Source organism: Galeopterus variegatus, unplaced genomic scaffold (genome assembly GCF_000696425.1).
Source record: "Galeopterus variegatus unplaced genomic scaffold, G_variegatus-3.0.2 Scaffold415, whole genome shotgun sequence".
Classification (NCBI taxonomy): domain Eukaryota; kingdom Metazoa; phylum Chordata; class Mammalia; order Dermoptera; family Cynocephalidae; genus Galeopterus; species Galeopterus variegatus.
The window spans coordinates 552,906-563,682 of record NW_007726526.1 but is presented as its reverse complement, the minus strand read 5'-3'; positions in this window follow the sequence as shown (position 1 = coordinate 563,682).

Here is a 10,777-nt window from a genome sequence, read left to right as displayed (position 1 = left end):
GGGGGGGGGGGGCTGCTCCGAGTGCGCCCCAGAGCTGGAGAAGCAGGGACGGGGGCAGCCCCGACAGCTGCAGCATGCTGGGTCCAAGCACCCCCGCCCCAGCCATCCTGCCGTCACAGAAGTCCCGTGCCTCACAGTCAATTCCCTTTTGGTCTAAGCTAGTTGGCCTTCTGTCACTTGCAACCAATACAAGTCCCCAAACCTACTGACTCAGAAGTTGTGTATTTTTAACGAGTTCCCCAGGTGACTCGCGGCCACACTGTGCTGGAGAACCACTGATGTACAGCACCACAGTTAGGCTGCCGGTGTTCCAGGGACTTGGACCATCTTCAGGACGAAATCTGTCAGTTCCAGTCCATACCATTCCCCGCACGCCCAGCATCTGTCCATGAAACCCCGTTATATAAGCCCTGCACAGCACGGGAGGGAGCGGCTCTGAGCATCCTGCCCAATCCCTGCGCAGCCTGGAAGGCTTGAAGCCCCGGAGAGGAAGCCCCAGGGGCCTTCTCCAGAGAGTGAAAGATGTGCAGTGAGGAGGAGGGGGAGGGGGTCCCCATAACAAAGGCTTGATCCGAGGACAAAGGGAGGAGACTGGGACTCGTTTTATTGACCTAGTGGACATGTATTTCCTGAGCACCTGCTGCCTGGAGGAAGTGATGGACCCTGACTGACCACCTCTAACAGATGGGGGAGAAGTTATTTAAAATCAAAAGTGGGCCTGGCCGGTTAGCTCAGTTGGTTAGGGTGCAGTGTTATAACACCAAGGTCAAGGGTTCATATCCCGGTACTGGCCAACCACCTAAATAAACAAACAAACAAACAAATAGATCAGTAGTAGCGAGAGCCACTTTTGCTTTCCAAGTCGTGTGGCACAATCCAAAAATGGCAAAGAAATAAATATTTTTTGTGTGCCCTTCCTCTGATGGAAAAAAGCCCTAAAGGATGAGGGTTTGGAGGAGGTGGCCCTTGTTTGGAAGAACACGTAATGGGTCTTTGGATATGCAAAGGTGGATTCGTGCTGAGAAGAGGGGCTAGCAAAACTGCCTGTCTGCACAGGGAAGTGAAGTTGGGGGCAAAGGAAGGAATCTCAGAAAAAAGAGATGCAGCATCTGTGGGGGAGGAAGAGAGTGAGCAATACCGCAGGGCCCTCTACAGGGGGACGGGGGGAGTCCTGAGGGCAGGGGATGGCTTATGTCTACCTGGGGTGATTGGCTGAGAGATCCTGTGACGTATTTCTCCTCAATCTTAATCTTCAATTGGTTTTGCAACACACCCACCTGCCTGGTTTAAGGAAAAGAGAATGTGTGACACACCAGAAGCAACAGCCTGTGTGGCTGAGAGAGACCACCCAAGCATGGAGCCAGTTCTGTTGCAAGAGAAGCTCAGTGCTGAGAGCAAAGTAGAAAAATGTACATTCTCCTCCAAAGTGCCCAGAGAGACTCGGAGAGGACTGGGCCCCTCTAAGGACGAGACATCTCAGCCAACATCCAGGTGACACCCATGTTACCTAAACCATTTCAGAGTATAGAAATAGAGAGAACTTTTCCAACTCATCCATAAAATTTGACAAAACACAAATGCACAACTAATTTTTACTTATAAAAAGATGCAAAAAGTCTAAATGAAATATTAGCAGAATGAATCCAGTAGGCCAGTAAGAGAATAATATGCCAGTACAACACAAAAATATAGGAATGCAAGGCTGGCTTGATGTTAGTAGATGTACTGGTGTTTTTTCACACGAATAGGCTAAAAGAGAGAGGTTCAATTTTGTCTATGGCTGCTAAAAATGAATAATATTCACCATCCATTCCTGATTTTTTAAAAAAAGCTTTCAGTAAACAAAGTATAAAAGGACAGTTTCTTACCTTCGATAGAGTGTATATCAGGAACCAAATAGCAAAGGCCATGTTTCATGATGAGAGACACAGGGTATTCTATTTGGGCATCATTTCCTCAGGGAAGACTTCATATTCTCCAGGGCAGAGCTGGGTCCAGTTTCCTTGATACACGCTTTCACTCTCCGCTCACTTCTGATAGACTCTGTCCATCTTGGTCACATCTGTGTCTCCAGGGCCCAGAGCAACTTTTGCCATACAGCAAATGTTGAATAAGTATTGAGCGAATGAATAAACGGAATAAATCAAAGATGCCCACTGCTAACATTATTATTCAACATTATCCCAGGGGTCATGGACAAGGCAATAAAACAGGAAAAAGACACCAGGTGTAAACATTGGATAGAAACAGAGAAAACTAGAAGGCTTCGCAGCTGATATAAATACATACCTAGACTATTCAGAAGAAACTTCAGAAAGATATTCAGATATGACATTCATATAAAAATGTAACATTATTTTCAAAATTCTGTATAAGTCAGGATTATACTGGTCACAAGGGTCACACGACTCAAAATGGTTTAAAGCAAAAGTGTGTGTGTGTGTGTGTGTGTGTGTGTGTGTGTGTGTGTGTGTGTGTGTGTGTGTGTGTGTGTGTGTGTGTGTGTGTGTGTGTGTGTGTGTGTGTGTGTGTGTGTGTGTGTGTGTGTGTGTGTGTGTGTGTGTGTGTGTGTGTTTGGCTCATTAAACTAGACAGCCTTTGGAAGGTTCTATCTCAAGCACAGCCAGCTCCAGGACCTCCAGTGATACCAAAACATCTTTTCATTTTTCTGTTAATCTATATTTCTGCCAATCTCTCTCTGGCTCCATTTTGCAGACAGAAATTTCACAAACGTCAGAGAAAATGGCCACTGGCAGCCCCAGACATACAATCCCAGCAGAAAAGGTGTTTCTCACCGTGTGTATTAGGCCTCACGGCTAGTTTAGCATCAGCACAGCCAGGTTAAGCAACTTTCCCCCTCCTCCCCCTCCCCTTTCCCTTTTCTGCTCCAGGAACTGAGATTCCTCTCCTGGGAAGGGGTAAACATTGCTGTTGTCATCAAGGAAACGTCTCATGGGCTGTGTCTAGGAGGCTTCGGGCTGGAATGCTTTGTACTGAGATAGTGGCTAATCAAGAGCCTGTGCCCTAACCGAACAGATGTCATCGGACCACAAGGGCTGCGTCACTTTGTACACCACCGATTTCAAAATTGCCTATTACTCTGAACCCTCCCTAAAAGTCTTATAAACCCCATGCTTTCAGTTCAGGGGAACTGATCAGGCTCAGTCTCCCCTCCAGGTGAGTGTAATAAACCTTTTGGCTGAAATGGCTCCTGGCTTGGGTCTCTCTCTTTTCTCCACCTGGCCGAACCTAACAATGTGCACGTATTATTTCCAGAGAGAACTGCTGTTGGTCCACTTTGGGTCACATTCCAACTGCTGAGTCAGTCACACACCAAGCAAATAGGTGTCGCTAATATTCCTACCAGGGTCATGAGAGTGTCCTAGTGCCTCTGTGTGAGTGTGAGTGTCTGAGTGTCTGAGTGAGAGTGCACTGTGGGTATGTGTGTGTGGTGTGTATGTGTGTATCCGTGTGTGAGTGTGAGTGAGTGCGGGTGCATGCGTGAGTGTGTGTGTTGTGTACGTGTGTATCGCTGTATGTATGTGAGAGTATGTGTGATGAGTGTGTGTGAGCGTGCATGTGCATGTGTGAGAGCGCATGCGTGTGAGTGCGAGTGCATGCATGTGTCAGCATGAACGTGCAGGTGGAGGGGGGGGCCGTGACTGGGGGGCTGATGGGACTGCGGGGAAGGGGTGAGGCCCAGAGAGGGGGCCGCATTCTGATCACACAGTCGCGTGGCCACAGCAGCACCCTCAGCCGCCCCTTGCTGCTCACAGGCAGAAGCCAGGCTTCTTGCCCTGCACAAGATATGGAAACCATTCTGTGCTTAAACTGCACTTTCATCCCACGTAAGTCCAAAATACGCTCCCCTCCCCAAAGGCAGACAGCCCAAAGTCGCATCAGGATAATGACTGCAGCTCCAAATCTGGGGCCTCTGAGTGACTCCTGGTCTGACAGGCTGTGCCTTGTCATGATCCCGTGCACCACGCTCACTAGTGCTCTCAGGAGGAGGAGGAGGAATGTGCGGCCCTGTCATCCCTTCCTGCCTCCCACTCAGAGCTACCCGTCGGCGTCCTTCTCCCATCTTCCTGGTGGCCCAGTCACCCTGGAGGTGTCCGCCCGCCACTGGGCCTGTCTGCTGAATGCCAATCTCGATAGTGTTACTTGAGACCTGTACTTGGCTCTTGGTCATACCAGGTCACTCCACCCGTCCCACTGAAGGCGCCCCTTCTGTCTCCTCTGCCATCCTCTCGCTGTCCTCTGGCGCCAGCTCTCTAGGATGCTGTACTCCTGTCACAGTGAGCATTTTCTGCATGGGCCTGGTGACTTGCATGGATGCTTACGTTTGTACGCGAGGTTCCTGGCTTGCCCTGTTGGTGACACTGCTCCTGCTTTCTGTGGCCCCTGGGGGGAGGTGGGTGTCCTGCTGGGAGCCTCCATTTCTCTTCATTCATCCACCCCCGAGAACCCTCCAGGGGCCACTCCACTACGTAGCCTGAAGGCTACTTCCACGGCCCCTTCTTGACACAGGCTGGGGGAGGGGAGGGCGCTGTGTCAACAGCTCAGAATCCAATTCTGCACCCGTCACCTGAACCATTGCCCTCAGGCCTCTCCTGCTCCTGTGCCGAGTTTAGGAGATCCCGGGAACCCTTACACCTTGCTTGAGATTCTTCAGTCAAGACCCTCTACGTCTGACTCTCAGGAACTCCTCAAAATCTCTGCTTTGCTTGTGGCACTTTTTTGGTCATTGTTTTCTAGAGCTGTTCTAGATTCATGAGAAAGAGAGAGGAAGATAGAAAAAGATATTTTCTGCTATTTCTGGAGATTTGGAGCAGGAAGAGGAGGTAGTGGGAGGGTTGCATACTTAATCTGCCATCTGTATCTTTTCCTTTCTTATCCCCATACACAAATATATTACAACAGCTGATAATAAAGGATCCGTATAGAGTAAGATTAAAATAGGAAACAGAAAGCCAGGACAGACGCAGAGGAGAGGAAAATGTTTCAGTCCTGAGGGTCGTTACAGAGTTACAGCCATAATCTTCCCAGTGGCTGCAGTAAAGAGTGTAACCAGACTGTGAGCTCCCGGAGGTCAAAGACAAGTGTCTCAGCCACCTCGATGTTCTCAGCACTGGACCAATCCCACCCAAGTGGCTCCTCAGCTCCTCTGGTGAATGAGTACACATGTGCACCTGGTTCTTACCCAGTGGCAAGGCCATTGTTAACGGGAAAGAAGAGGCGTCAAATTTCACTGGCAATGACATTATCCTTCTTGTTAGCAAATTAAAAGCTGGTTCTCATGTGCAATACATCACGGCTACTGCCTTTGCTGCTTATAGAAGACATTGCTCATGTGACTGGTTCAAAATGACCTTTGACAAGACCCAAGAGCCTCACATTTGGACACAGCCCAGGGAGACAGTTCTTGACCCCCACTGTCCAGTAGTCCTTTCTCAAGACTGTCCTTCCCAGTCTAGTCTGGGCAGGGGGGAGCTGGGCTCTTCCTGCACTTTTCATGACCTAACATGCTCCATGTCACCTCCCACCTGCCGGGCTTCCCAGAAATAGTACAAACTCCTGGACAGCCCAGCCAGTATCTCCTGCTTCCCAGGTCTCCAGCACGGCCCCTCGGCCTTGGCCAGTGCTGGGTAGACTGGGCTGCATTGCATCTCGCTGCTCTTCTGAAGCCCTGCGTTGCTTCTTGAGCAAGGGCCTGGAGTCTAGGCCCCTGAGTGCTAGTGCCGGCACCCTGCGAGCTTTCATGCATTCATTGTCCTGCTCGTTCTTTCAGTCATGCACTCCAGACGGCTGTGCAGCCCCTCCTCGGTGCCAGGCCTTGCACATGAAGCCCAGTGAGACACTCCCAGCCCCTCGAGATCCACTGTCTGATAGAGGAGGTTCCTGGTGTCTGAGGCCTGTGTTCTGGAGTCATCGACACACATAGACAATGGCCATAGGGGTGATGGTTGGCCCACACCTGCCTGCCCCAGGTGACACTTGCTCTCAGCTTCCTAAGTCTCCACAAGGGCAGTGTCTCCAGGGCCATCCCTCTGCCTCCTCTGACTGCTCTGATGAGGGAGTGAATTGGGAGAGTGGATTCAGCCCCTGCGGGGGAGGCTCCAGTGAGTTTTGCTTCATAAGCTAAGCACTCTTTATTACCTGTAGTTAAGTTGTCTCTTAGTCTGAAGATTATGTAGAAGTTTCCTCTCTTAGTGAGGGAGGAAAGCTGTAGCTGGAGAAGAGGAGAGGCATGTTGGTAGCTGATCCTCCTTTGAGGCCAAGGGCCCCTGCTAACAGAGATGAGACTTGGGCCTTGCAGGAGGCAGCCCTAGGCACACTGCAGCCTGCAAGTTGCTAGCTCTGGACTTACCTTGGCCTGCATTTCCCCATCTATAAAATGGGCATCAATGTTCCTGTGCCTTCATAAGCTGCAAGTGTGAATACAGCTGTGCCCCTGAAAGCTCCAATCCATGGGAGGAGGTGCCCCCTGAAGGGAGCCTGTCTCCTCCCTGGTCCTTCTACCTCTTGTGTTCACAAGCAGGCAGCCGGGGGTGCTGCATGTGGGCCTCCAGGACCCAGGCCCACGGGATGCTGAGATGGCACAGCCGGGAACTGGTGGAGAAGGCTGGCCAGGGAGCAAGTGCCCCTTCCTCTGGCCCTTAAAGTGCCACCCCTAGTGGCAAATCCTATGTGGACCCTGTAGCAATAATTCTGTACTAAACTGTGCATTCATGTCACCTGGGGAGGTTGTGGGAAAAGGCAAATTAAAAAGTTTTAAATATATATATTCTTTCCTAGAGTTTCAAATTTGAAGCATTAGGGAAAAACACTCAGGCAAAGATTCATTAAAACACTTGTAAAGACTTGCAGGTGGAAACCACAAAAACATTCATTGGCTGATGAATGGCTCACACAGCGTGGCATGTCCACACGGGGGGACACTCAGGAGTGAAGACGGATGAAGTGACACCATGCTGGCACTTGCTACAGCGTGGTGAGCCCACGAAACAGTGAGCTGGGAATTCCTTTTACATGAAAAGTCCAGCAGAGTGGGTCCACAGAGACAGAAAGTAGACTGGCAGTGGCTGGGGGCTGGGGGACTGTGGGAGTGGGGGTGACTGCTGATAGGTGCAGTTTCTTTTTGGGGTGACATGTTCTGGGATTAGGTATTGGTCATGGTTGCAAATATCACTGGATTGTGTATTTGGAAAAGGTGAATGTTATAGAATGTGAATTCTGTATCAGTTAAAATGTTATAAGGTATGCTTGTGAGGCAGGGTTGTCCCCAAATTAATGAAAGATTCACATACAGAAAAAGAAGTTGACTTGTCTCTGTTAGAAAATATCTCTCCTCTGTATTGTAGAAATAAATTACCAGGACTATTTAACTATTTAAATATCCAGCAGCATATCAATTAATTTTTCACTGTATAAAAAAAAAAAAAAAATGCCTCAGACCAAGCCCTGCCCTAGGCTGTCGAGAGTGTTCAGCCAATGCTTGCAGTGGGGATGAGTTCAGGACCTCTGTCTGGGCTTCCTCAGTTTGGAACTCCTGCCCTTGAATGCCAAGGCATTGGGGACACGGGGGACAGGGAGTGTCCAGTGTAATCACCTGCCTACCCTGGCATCTCTAGGCCGTCTGCTGCCTCCAGGCCTTGGTTCCCAGATGGTTCCGTGTCCTCCTTACCCCAACCCCAGGGTCCAGTCCCTCTCACGGTGTCCTTGCTCCTCGTGGGCACTGGGACCCCTTCCTGAACCTTCCACCACCTTCTCAGCCACTCTAGAGTCATGCTGTCTTCCAGGGCATGCTACGAAGACAGCTGTCTTTCCAGACCCCCAGATCCCCCTGTGGTGTCCATCCTTCCTGCCTCCCCGAGTTAGCCCAGAAAGGGGTGGCAGGGCGCAGAGCTCCTTCTCAGGATGCAGGGACACCTCATACACTTCTTCTCCCCTTCTGTGGTAAGTTGCAAAAAAATGGTCACAAATGCCTTTCATCCTGTGTGCTCACCCCCTTGAGCCCGGGCTTGGCCATGAGACCTGCTTTGGCCGAGGGGGCGCTAGCAAACACGATGCAAGGGGAGATGGGAAAGCGCATCATCTCTAGCTGCTCTGAGATCACCATGGATAGAAGCCTGCACTGGATTCTTCCAGGAGAAGGGAGCAGCCCCCTTGTGCCAGGCCTCTCAGCTGATGCCCAGAGAAATGAGTGAACTGCCACTAACCATCTAGCCCAGCCAAGCCTGCCAAGACCAGGAGAACAGCAAGAAATAATAAACGGTGCTGATTGAAGCCACTGAGTTTCGGGACGGTTTGTTATGTGGCAAAAGCTGACTGATACGTCCGCCCCCCTGTCTTCTCCAGCCCAGGGAGTCTGTTTTCTCTAGTGAGGGAGAAACTGCCATCGGCTGCTCACATGCTTTTTCAAACCTATCATGAAGCTTCGAGACCCGCAGGGCTTTTGACAAGCAGCATAGCAAGCTCGTGCAAATTGAAAGCATCGACTCCTGAAGTGAAGAAGCCAGACTTCTCCTCTCGTTCACTTACAGTAACGTTCCTCCATGAGGGGAGAGATGCCTCATGGTCAAGTTTTAATAGGGAAGGACTGCAGGTCAAAGAGGAAGTAGGATAAACAAAAAATGATTTTGAACACATCAAAATATGATCTTGTCACACGTGGATTGAGTGCTGCTAGCGTCAGGGGCAGAGGCCGTCGTGATGAGCAAAACAGACCAGACCCACTGTGAGATCTCTCCGCTAGGCACCCAGCCTAGCCTGAGACAGACGGCGACTCATTCATCCGTTCATCGGTTCCTTCTTTCACTCATGTGACAAGCACTCCTAGAGTACATGCTGTGCGCCAGGAGCCCTGGGAGTCATGGCAGTGAGCACAGATGCATCTGTCCCTTGGAAGGCAGGCTTGTGAAGAGGGGCACAGGGGTTTGACGCTCAAACCCCCAGGATGCGATGCAGTTAATTGGGCAAGGACTCAGGGGTGGGGTGCAGGGGTGGGGAGGGAATGTGCCAGAAAGAGGGCACAGCGAGTGCTAAGGTCCAGGAGTGGCCAGGAGGACCAGAGTGTCTGGAGAACACAGAGGTAGAAAAGCACTAGCTGGGAGGCTGGAGGCCCAGGGCCAACCTGAAGGCTGTTCTCACACCTTGAGAAAGCAGGATTCAGAGGACTCTGAAGGAGGACTGTGCCCAGGTGGTCACTAGCCCTGTCAGACCTTCCCACCTGGTTCCACTTGGCCCCAGGTGTTGAAGGCACCCGTCAGCAGGCACAGTGGTCCTAATAGAAGCTACGCCCCTGCAGCCTGGCCTCCCACCGGGCGACTTGGCCCCCAGCTGGGCGTTCTGAGCCGCAGCGCCAGGCGGAGGCCCCCCACTCTCTTGCCGCCCCTCTTGTCCGAAGGCTTATCCTAAGGAGGCAGCTCAGACTCCACCTCCCCCAAGAAGCCTTCTCTGATGCTCCACACCCTGTGCTGGCTGTGCCCTGTGTTCTATGCCAGCAGGAATGCCCCTATGTCTCTCAATCTTATTCCCCTGTCATTGTGATGGTCCTACAGGCTGTGACACCCACAGGACAGGAACTCCACATTCACCTGTGACACTCGGTCCTGCACTGGTCATATCGGTGGCTCCAGAATGGCTACATAGGATGTGTGGGCTAGATCTGGGGGCAGACCAGGCCTGTCATCAAGCTGCATCGGCACGTGTTCTCCTTATACGTGTGATCATGTGCAGGGACTCTGAGAAGAGAGTGGCAATCCTGGAGTCTCAAGCACCCAGGCACTCTGTGCTGCTGCAGAGTCAGGGACCAGCAAATGCTGGATTAACTGTGGAGGGGGCATGGGGGGCTGTGGGAACTTTCCGTGCTCTCCACTGGGTGCTATGAACCCCACGCTGCTCTAAAAGCACATCCAGTGTATTTTTAGAAATTCTATAACTGGCACCTGGCTGGCTCTCTTCAAGACCCCTGTGTGGCTGGGACACTTCAGAGTTAAACTTCTGGGAGACTTGTCAGCGAGTGGCGACCTCTCACCCTGCTCGCCTGACGGTTGCTTCTTTCTTACCTGCACCTTTGGTCTCCCAGCGGATCGCTCCAGAAACTGCTTTCTCTTGCCAGGACCACCGACGATTCCCACGGTGGGATATCCGACGGCCACTTTCCATTTGTCGTCTTCCCAGACTTTGTAGCCCCGTCTGGTGAGGCGCTCACACTTTTGTCTCGGGCCCCAATTACCAGCAGCTTCTCCTCTTATTTCCCCCTTCTGGAGGCTCCTGCGTGGCACTGCAGGGTGACATCATCATTGCGTACTCCTCTGCCTGGGTTTCAAAATGTGAAATGTGTCACAGCTTCATCCGGGCCCTGTTACTCTTTCATCGGAGTTCGTTTTCTCTCTCTCTCTCTCTTTCTCTTGTTCTTGCTCTCTCTCTCTCTCTCTCTCTCTCTCTCATTCTGTCTCTTTCTTTTTTGTAAAGAAATAAAACCCTCTGGGTGAGGACAGCTGGAATGCAGGTAGAGTGTGCCTGGCATACGGCAAGTGCTCGGTCACTGTGTGACACTGCTTCTGGGGTTACTGTCTTGGGCGTGGCTGGTGACTCACAGCAGGTCCAGGCAGGGGTGGCATGGGGAGCTGCTGGGCGTGTGGACAGTCACTGAAGATGCAGAGACTAGAGATGCTACTGTCTGCGGGCAAGCACGGGGCCCCAGGGGCCGGGAACATCAGACTGTCCTGGAGGCAGGGGCCCCACGAGGTGCTCATGTTGAGTGTAGCCT